An 11503-nucleotide genomic window follows, 5' to 3' on the forward strand; every position below is an offset into this window, starting at 1 on the left:
GATTTGATATTTAAAGTTAGGGTTTGAACTTGAATTGTTGGGAAACTCATTTAAACTCATGAAGTGAGTTTAGTAATGCTAGTAATCGGGTTTTATAGTGTCGTTGGTGGATTTTGGGTTGGTTGATATTTCGGTCAAGTTTAAGGCTTGTAAAATGGGTTAAATCACTAGGGTTAGTGATTATGAAAGTATTGAAACCCATTTGGGCGTATTTGGTTGACTAATTTTGAAATGGATCAAAATTAGGGTTTATAAGTCAAATTGGGTAAGACAAATGTTTAACACTTATGATTTGTTTTAATTGGTGTATTGGGACCATTTTCACTTGTGTTAGTGATTATTGGTTAGTTTGGGCACGGTTTGTTCTTAGAAGTGCATTTGGGTCGAAATTGCACTAAGTGTCAAATTGGGTTGATTTGTAATCCACCCTAATTGTGTTGTGTGTTATGTAATAAATGGAATAGGTACATTCCATTGGCGAGTTGCGAATTATTCGGTTGCATTCATCGAGGCGCTAAGGTGAGTGGAATATTTATACATGTATGTATGTAGTTTATTTACTCGCATGCGATGTGGGTCTTCAGTGCCACATCGTGAGTATTGGTGTTATGTCACAAGCCGGTGACTTATTGATAGTATGGGTGATGAGAACTACGGGTTGGTAGTGTCTTGATAGGTGATTCACAAGTCGGTGACACCTCAAGGTGATTCACAAGTCGGTGACACCTCATGGTGGTTCACAAGTCGGTGACCCCTTAAGTTATAGTAGGTGACTCACAAGTCGGTGACACCTCATGGTGGTTCACAAGTCGGTGACCCCTTATATCGTGGTAGGTGATTCACAAGTCGGTGACACCTCATGGCGGTTCACAAGTCGGTGGCCCCTTATGTATGGGCGGGTGATTCACAAGTCGGTGACACCCTATGGTGATTCACAAGTCGGTGACACTTATGATGATGCACAAGACGGTGGCATCAATACGAGTTGGACTCGACGTTATTGGTCGACTACAAGCCAGTAGTACCATAGCGGGAGAATGGTTAAGCATGTTTATGCCTTGTTATGTTTAGCTCATATTCGTGGTGATTTATATAGTAATGTTGTTGCTAGTTGTATGTTTGGTGATGCTAGCTCGTTTATGCGTTGTTTGCATGGTATTTGTAAGTGGATGCATGTAGGTAAACTATATATGTATATGTATAAGTATTGCATTCACTAAGCAATTAGCTTACCCTCTCGTTGTTTATATTTTTATAGGTTGCAAGTGGCGGCTTGGGTTTGCTTGGGGGCTAGTGCTTTACGGATTGCTTTAGACTTTTGATTAGGATTGGGTAGCGTTCCCAATCACCATGCTCGGTTTGGTCGTAAAGTGAACTAGTCGGGTCATTGTAACGACCCCAATTCTGTTTACCAAAAACGAAGCACATTTTTATTTATTTATTTTAGGTCCCAATATCCCGTTAATAACACATAACATTTTCAACTCTGTTTTAACCGAAAACATAATATCATAACGTTTCGTTTAACAACTTAATATAACCCTTGGTACACAAATGACACATTACAAAATCATCTGTAACAATGACCCAATTACACAAAACACGGGTTAATACTCAATAACCCAACCCAATACCAAGAGCATAATCCCGGGGACTACCAAATCCCCAATCCGTGTCCCATCTCCGAAAGCTACCCCATCGAGCCCAAGCGCTCCTACACATCTAGTCTCACGACTAGCTATCCTTACAATCACAATACCCGTAAAAAGGTAAACAACGAGAGGGGTAAGTTAACATTTAGTGAGTGCATCAAATATATACATGCATATATAATATACCTACTTGCAACCACCTACTCACATACCACAAACATGCTAGCAATATAATATTAGCATACGAACTCCAAGTATAAAGCTAATAACCTCCATTACCACAACTAGCATAAACAATAGCATATACTCCAAAATATAATATGCTACACTACAATACATGCACAATCTATATGGTTAACCATACGCGCGTCATGGTGCTACCGGCTCCGTGGTTCACACCATATGAAATGCTATGACGCTACCGGCTCCGTGGTTCATGCCACTACGGATTTGAGTCATACTCTTTTATAGTGCTACTGGCTCCATGGTTCACACTTTGGTGTTACCGGCTCCGTGGTTCACACCTCATTTTATAGTGCTACCGGCTCCATGGTTCACACTTTGATGTCACCGGCTACGTGGTTCACATCACAACTCGAGTCATACTCTTGTCGAGGCGATACCGGCTCCATGGTTCACACCTCAACACTCGTGCTATAGTGCTACCGGCTCCGTGGTTCGCACTACAACACATGTACCATGATGCCACCCGCTCCGTGGTTCACATCATAACTTGAGTCATACTCACGCTAAGGCGATACCGGCTCCGTGGTTCATGCCTTAACAACTTATACTATAGTGCTACCGGCTCCGTGGTTCGCACTTCAATACTCCTACTATGATGCTTCCGGCTCCGTGGTTCGCATCATAGCACTCCGAACGTACTATGGCACTACCGGCTCCATGGATCATGCCATAGCATACAAATAAATACACTATATACATACATGCATAATTATTCCACTTACCTTAACGCCTCGATGAAGTGCAATCCAAATCCCGCAACTCACCAATGGAACGTACCTATTCCGTTTATCACATAATCATCAATACAAACTCACTTGGACTCTCGACCCGCCCAAATGAACAACAAGTGCAAAATATACCCTTTTGCACTTTTAACCCTACTCGAAGGTCCAAAACTAACGAGACTAGTTCCTGCGTTCCTGAAATACCCAAAGACACCACATATAGCCATTAAACACACATTAGTCCGCATAATCGCCCAAAACCCATTTTGACCCTTAACAAAGTCAAATTCTCACATTTGCTAGTTTTGACTCCAAAACGCCATTAACTCATGTTTATACTTTAACTTAACTCAATTTAAGTTTATAAACCTTACACAAACGACAATCGAACTGAAATCACCAACAAACCCTAATTTTGACTCTATTCAAAATTAGTCAATTAAATGAGCACAAAAGGCTTCCATCACTTCAATAATCACTAAATACTAGTGATTACACTCATTTGCAAGTCTCACATGAGTTAAACTTGTTCACCAAACCCAAAACCCGCCTTCATCACTTATAAACCCGAATCTTGATGTTAACCTTCCATTAACAACTAATGGGGTTTCATTTAGAACTCGCAATCAAAAGCCCTAAATTTAGATGATGAACATGAAAACAAAATTCGGATAGGAGACTTACCACTAGTATCAAATCGTAGCTAAGAACGAGGAGAACGACTTTTGTTCTTGCTCCAAAGATCGAATCCCGCTTCCTCTCCTTCGATTTACACTTTGAATGGATTGGAAGAAATGAAGTTTAGAGAGAAAGGGTCAAAGAAAAAGAGAAAAGAAAAGATTAAATGAGATGAGTGGATGAGGTTTGAGCCTATAATCTGATCCACATGAGAAATGACTAAAGTACCCCCAATGAACCCTTAAAATTACAAAGTTTCGGACCCAGAACTGCAGCATCATCGCGCCGCGGCCCTCTTTCTTCGTGCCACGACCTACAGCGTGGTCTGGTGGTCTTGGTTACATGCTGTCTGATCCTGATTTGAGTTCAATACCGCGTCGCGACCCACTAGGCCGCGCCGCGACCTAGTGTGGGTTTTGTCCACTTTTCGCGTACTTGAACCCCAATACACGATCACGTCTTGTAACCTTCATACACTAGATGTATATACTCTCTAGAACACGTATAACAACCCTTCGATCACTCTTGTACTCTATTTACATACTTGCAACATATATACTTACTCGATACACATATATTCTTTACCTATATATATATATATATATATATATATATATATATATATATATATATATATATATATATATATATATATATATATATATATGTATATATTCGTTATACGTCGTACGTGCTCTATATATATATATATATATATATATATATATATATATATATATATATATATATATATATATATATATATATATATCGTATGAATAAACGGGTGATGTGGTAGCGGAGTGTATATAAAATAGCTATTAATTTTAGCAGGAAATACTATTAAATACGATACAATTTTACACAAGATATTTATTTATTTAGAGAATGGATATACTTAAACCTTGCTACAACACTTATAGGCAGTGTACCTAATCGTACAGTAGTGTAGTTTTTAGTAAGTCTGGTTCGTTCCACAGGGAAAATCTTTAAACAAAGCTTAACGCTATATTAGTTTACTTTTATAAAAATACAAATATATATATAAGTAATATTATTATTATAAAGGGGGGTTTTTACCGTTTAATGACCGGTTTGTCGATTTTAAAACTTTAGTCGCAGTTAAAACCAAATGTAAAATATTAAAAATAAATACAAGAATTAAATTAAAGTGTAAAGTAAATAACGATAATGAAATTGCGAATAATAAAAGTGCGATAAAATAAACTTGCGATAATTAAAAAGTACGATAATTAAAAGTGCAATTAAATACAATAACAATAAAAAATGCGATAATTAGAAGTGCAATTAAATATAAAATAAAGGAAATTAAATATGAAATAAAAGAATTATGCTTATTTAAACTTCCGTAATCATGATGTTTGACGTGTTGATTTTAGTTTTATGCCCAAGGGTTAATTGTCCTTTGTCCTGGATTATTTAATATGTCCGTCTGGTTTTTGTCCATAACAGTCCATCAGTCATAAATATAAAGTGCGAGTATCCTCGTCAAATTATCCTTATACCCGAAGTTAAATATTCCAACTAATTGGGGACTTAAACTGTAACAAGATTTTAATACTTTGTTTAATAATTACACCAGGATGTCGACTGAGTGTAACCCAAGGTTTTAATATTTTGTTATCAATTATACCAAGTGTCCTTGTACATAATTTCACCCCTGTTTTAATTATTTTAGTGGCTATTAATCCATTCCCGTGTCCGGTTAAATGAACGATTATTCGTACATATAAATACCCCCCCCATCGTGTTCGATCGAGTGTATATGGTAATTTATAGGGATGCCCAATTGTAAATCTTTATATTAACATTAACAAACTATCATTTAGTTAAACAAATATAAAGCCCATTAATAGCCCATAGTCTAATTTCCACAAGTGTCGTTCTTTTGTCCAAACCCCAATTATGGTACAAAGCCCAATTACCCAATTTTAGTAATTAGCCCAACATCATGATTACTTCGGATTAAATAAGCATAATAATAACTTAGCTATGAGACATTAAATTAAAAAGGTTGAACATAACTTACAATGATTAAAAATAGCGTAGCGTTACACGGACAGAATTTCGACTTACACCCTTACAACATTCGCTAACATACCCTTATTATTAGAATTATAATTAAAATTAAAATTAAAATATAAATTATAAATATAAATATTACGATATAGATAGAGAGATGGATGGATATATGTTTGTTTTTGCGATCAGAATTCGTTTGCTTTTATAGAGAGTTTCAAACTTTGGGGCTCCGCGACTCGCGACCCTTTTTGCCTTCAAACTCCGCGAGTCGCGGAGTTTGTAAATACAGCTCACAAACTTTGGAGTCTTTCTTGCCGACGGATTTTTATTATTTATATAATATATAAATAATTATAAGAATTATTTAAATATTATATTATATTTATGTGCATAGTTGAGTTGTAATTTTTAGTCCGTTGCGTCGAGCGTTGAGAGTTGACTCTGGTCCCGGTTCGGGATTTTCGAACGTCCTTGCGTACAATTTAATATCTTGTACTTTGCGTTTTGAATCTTGTACTCTTGTAATTTCGAGACGTTTTTTTTATCAATAATTGGAACCTCTTTGATTGTATTTTGTACTTTTGAGCTTTTTGGTCGTTTGCGTCTTCAATTCGTCGAATCTGTCTTTTGTCTTCACCTTTTATTATTTAAACGAATATCACTTTTAAATAGAACAATTGTAACTAAAAGCTTGTCTTTCTTGAGGAATAATGCTATGAAATATATGTTCATTTTTAGCATTATCAAATATTCCCACACTTGAGCGTTGCTTGTCCTCAACCAATATCGTCTTGAAATACTAGAATCACTTCTTTATTCTTCACACTTTGTACATCAGTGATTTCTATACGGCGGTATAAATAATGGTAGTAACGATATGGTTTACAGTCCCACATGACTATAAAAATTTAGATCCATTAAGGAAATTGGATCTTTATGAAAACATTTGATCTTTTGAAAATTAAATCTAGTCTTTACCCTAGATAAGTTTTCCGGAATAACCCTTTACCGGTGTTTGCAAAATATTTTTGTGGGTTTGGTGGGTTTCAGATTTGAAAATTTTAGCTCAAAACTTGCGGTTTTGTGTCACCCCCTTGCTAACCTTGTATTAGGAAAGCAACACGTCCAGTTTACTTGTCCCGTATATTACCTTTCGGTAAACTACCGTCCGGTTGTAAAGGAAAGCGTTGAACAAGCAACTGTTATGGCAATGTCCCCTGACATGCTTTTAATTATGGTCTATAACGTGTCGGACGTAATTACTATCCTTGGTAGGAGCAATAGTAAAGCTCACCCTTATGATTTTTCGGTCTGGCACAAGGTCCTGTCTTTGACCACTATGCAACCACCGTTCTTACGGTTGACACCCGATTTAGTTCAGGTGACCTAATGAATTCCAGGTGAATTCCTAGGATTTTACGTTCAATGGTAATGAACGCATTGAAAATAGGGTTTTCAGAAAACAAATCGGTTTGTAATTTTGATCAAAATATTTTCTCGTTCAAGCTTGAGTTTAGATATCATTGAATTCCATGAGTTTATAATTCTCAATCTTTAAGGTCAATCTCAAGGATTGAGTAATATCAGGCTTAAAAGCTGATTTTTGATCTTTTAAGGAGATTATCCTTTCTGGGGATCTGATTCATTAGTCTTATCAAGCTAATTTGCATGGCGCCCTTCACATTTTACGAGACAGATCCTCTCATGGTTAGGATAAGTCTGACCACTTGGCGACCCTGTTTAATGCTGAGGTCCGTAGATTTCCTGCTGATTTTAGTGATGACTTTTCTAGATTTTTCGTCAACCTACAGCTGGTCTGGACGACAACTTCTTGACCTAAATCAAGAAGCGCGTGTCTTTTTCAAAAGACTTTACTTCCTTTTAATGATGGAATTGATTCATCGTGTAGATCCATCTCTTCTTTTCTTTCATCGGGTAAAACAGTTTAGTTTAGTCCAAAGCAAAAGTATTTTCAGTTATTTGTTACAGATATATGTGACATATGTTTAAGATAACTTGGTAAATTTTCCCACACTTGGCTTTTATTTTCCTTTTTATCGTCCTCTATTCCATTTTAAATGAATTTTAACATTTTGGTTTGTTTCTCAATTTATGTCCTTTCCGAGGTTACAATAATTTCGGTGTTAAAACCTAGTTTTATCGTTCATAAATATGTATAAACATGATTTTGAGTTCATTTAATTGAAAATTTTGAAAACTTTTACTAGAATTGGGTAGTCAGTATATAAGACTAGGGCTGTTCTTTATTATCAGAGAGCACTAGATTCTAATACAACTACTGCTTTACTAGTATTTTTAATGGTAACCCAGTGTTTAAGATAAAAATTTTAAAATCCGAAAGAATTTAACCCCTTCCCACACTTAAGATCTTGCAATGCCCTCATTTGCAAGAAATCAGTAACAATTTAAATTATTGAGGGTGATTTGTGTGAAAATGATTAAATTTGACCAAAGTTTCCAAATATATTGGCGTTTGTTTGCTGAATGATAAATGGTGCACATCATTTGTTCATTCCGTCTTGTTGTTATTTCACATATATTTTGCATCTTGTCGTCAAAATTAGTTGCTTTTGCTGAACTTAATGCCAGTCTTTGAAAACACGTTGTTTTACCCTGTTGTGTACATAAGATAAACTGCAAACATATATACATATTTTTGAAGTTTGGTATATTACCCCACATTCAAAAATTATTAAAATCTAAGAATAACAGTTAGAAAATTATAAAAACTATTACAATATTAACATAAGTATTAAACGTATCAACATTACAAATTACAAAATAAATAAAACTAAGTAGACTAGGGATGATACTGATACCAATAGGGGTTCCATGCATAACCATAGGTACTATAAAATGCTTCGGCTGGGTTATACGTAGGATACGGTGGTTGCATCTCTATAGACCAGGGAGGGAATATGGGTTTTGGAGTAGGAATATAGTTTCTACCTATATGTTGGCAATGAGCTATGATTTGGTTTTGATGAACTTACCAATCTTCAAATGCTCTATGTCTAGCATTTTCGTACTCCTGTGAAGCTATAAACCTTTGCATTTCTTGCATTTCATTTCCCCCTCCAACATTACCTTGCTGTTGGTTTCTCTCAACTTGTGGATGTCTACCATGGTATTGTACTGCGGCGTTATTTCGCCTCTTCAAAACTTTAGCACCATGGTATACATTTAAACCTATAGTATCGCGGGGTTCTGGTTCTTCGACTAATAATCCCCCCCGACTTATATCCACACCGAGATATTCAGCAATCAAAGTAATAAAAATACCACCTCCTATTATGCTATGCGGTCTCATCCCCCTAACCATAGCTGATAAATAATAACCCACACAATAAGGTATACTTACAGCGCTTTGTGGGTCTCGAATACACATATGGTAAAACAAATCATGTTCATTTACCTTTTCCTTGTTCTTACCTCTTTGTGTAATCGAATTAGCTAAAAACCTATGAATTACTCTTAATTCAGCTCTATCTATATCCAAATAAGAGTAATTTCCCCATTTGAATCGGTGATGGCTTGTCATTTGACTCCATACACCATGTGTATCAAAATTTTCATCTATATTTCTACCATTTAGTATCAACCCTCTACAATCGGCAGATGCTAACTCCTCAGGCGTATATATACGTAAAGCCCGAGCCATGTCTAGTAAAGACATGTGGCGCATCGAATCTCCTAACAAAAATCTAATAAAAGATCGATCGATTAAACTAGCTACCCGATCATTTAATTCTATACTACACAACAATTCTTCACACCATACTTTATATACAGGTCTACGCATGGTGAATAAATGTACCCAGTCGTTAAAAGTAGAATTACCATACCTCTGTGCAAGTAATTCCCTAATTGGCCCGGCCAATTCTACAGCTTCTAATGGTCCCCATTCTATTACCCTAGGTACCTCAACAACTTTAGAATGAAGAGTATGCAAACCCCTTTGGTATTTTGGATAATCTATCCAAAGTCTGTCAAATCTCAGGTTCGGGTGCAAATCTTCCAAGTGCATATCAGAAAATGTCATGACTGGATGAGGTATATCTTGCTTGTAGTAGTTATCCACCTCCTGTTGTTCCGCATTCTCAGCAGGAGCATTGCGAGCTTGGGATGAAGATTCACCCCTTTCAGTCTGCAAAACACATCAAACACAATTTTTGTGCATCCAAATATGCATTAGTGTCAGCAAAATCATCAATCAAAATAATTACAGTGACATGATCAATTTATATCAAACTTAAGCTCATTTTCACATTTTTATCAAATCTACACTTTTTCAAATAAGCATATACGAAAATGTTCGCCATGTTCATAAGCATTCAACTCAAATAACATGTCAAAATAATCATTACTAGCAATTAAACAAGTTTCAAATGGCATTATCTCTCAAAAATCAAGTTCATGAATTTTAGACTTGAAAAAGTCCACTTTAATTCTCAAAATCTTGTTTAGGCTCAAAGTTTGGATCATTTAACTACCTAAACATGTTACACTACTTAATTTAGCAACAATTCATGACAAAAATCGGCCATAACCTGTTTATATCAAAAAGCCCCAAATTGCTCAAGAACACAAACCCTAGATTACTCAAAATTTGAAGTTTAAGGCTTCTAATCATGTTAAATAGCATCATCTAGGTTATACAAGCATAATACATAAACAATTTAAGCATAATTACACTAAAAAGCATCAAAATCAAATTGGGGAAAAAATTGCTCAAGAACACTAATTTTCGAATTAAATGGTGTTTAGGTGTAGAAATTTACCGTTTTTCTTGAGTAATTCCTTGATAGCATCCTTCTCAACATGATTTTAGTAAAAGATTTGATGATTAACGGTTAAAAATTGTGATTTTGGGGGTTTTTTCGGGTTTTTTTTTCGCGCAGTATTTTAGCTGTATGTGTTTTTGTGGTGTGTGGTTTGAGCTGTTCGTTCAGCTTTATTTTTTTTTCTGTAATTTGGTCCCTCCGCGAGTCGCGGGGTTTTTACTCTTCAAACTCCGCGAGTTGCGGAGTTTGTATATATATATATATATTTTATATATATCTTATACTAATTAAAACAATTAAGTAATTAATTTTAAAATTTTGTTTCCCTTGTTATTTAGGACGAGGTCGTTTCGAATCGATGTCCTAGTCCGTCCTTCGACAAAATTTTAAAATTTGTCTTTTTGTAGCGATTGTTTTAAAAGCTAAGATTTTTGGGGTTTTTTTTTAATGTTTTTGGCATACTTTAATTCAATAAGATTAAAAATAATGATAATAAAAGTTCTCGTCCCTCCCTTGGGTAAAGCAATTTCGGTTTAAAGACCTAGTCTTCAACTTACGACGAATTTTAAAAATCATATTTTTAACTTAATGAGATAAAGTAAATTTTTGTTTTTAAATTCACACAATTTAAATATAAAATTCAAAATTAATATTAAAAATTCACACCAAACTTAAAATTTGAAATGCATAAAATTAAAAATTCATATTTTTAAAAATTAAAGATTCACACCAAACTTAATTTAAAAATTCATATTATAAATTCACACCAAACTTATATAAAATTTTCAAATATTTACAATTTTAAATATATTGTTTTTACAAAGTTTACAATATTAATTTAAGATTTATATATTAATTTTAAAAACATGGTAAAAATAAAATTAAAAATCTTTTTGGCTTTTTATCCCACTTTAATCAATCAAATATTATCAAAAATATGCGCCCCTCTTTTCGGTAAAGTAATTTCGGTTCCAAGACCTAATTTAACTCATGATGAATTTTTGAAATATTTTGGGTTGATTGATTAAAGATATTTATACCTTAAGAATAAACGTTAAATTTCGCAGTGATGTAATAAATTTTTGAATGATATCAATAATTTCGGTCGCCAAACCTAATTTTATTCAATACCAATTTAATACTTTATAGCGAACAAATTAGCGTTTATTATCAAAAGGTTAAAAATAAAAAAAAATAAAAAAAACTGTACAAACATACCTGTGAAATAGATTTCTTAGTTATATGATCTATCCCATTCATAAGATAGTCGGTTTAATTGGTTTTCCATAGCTACATAGGCGTAACCTCGAGCATTCAGTGTCTTTTCTTCTAAACATATGAACGTTCCGTCTCT

Source organism: Rutidosis leptorrhynchoides, chromosome 4 (genome assembly GCF_046630445.1).
Source record: "Rutidosis leptorrhynchoides isolate AG116_Rl617_1_P2 chromosome 4, CSIRO_AGI_Rlap_v1, whole genome shotgun sequence".
Taxonomy (NCBI): domain Eukaryota; kingdom Viridiplantae; phylum Streptophyta; class Magnoliopsida; order Asterales; family Asteraceae; genus Rutidosis; species Rutidosis leptorrhynchoides.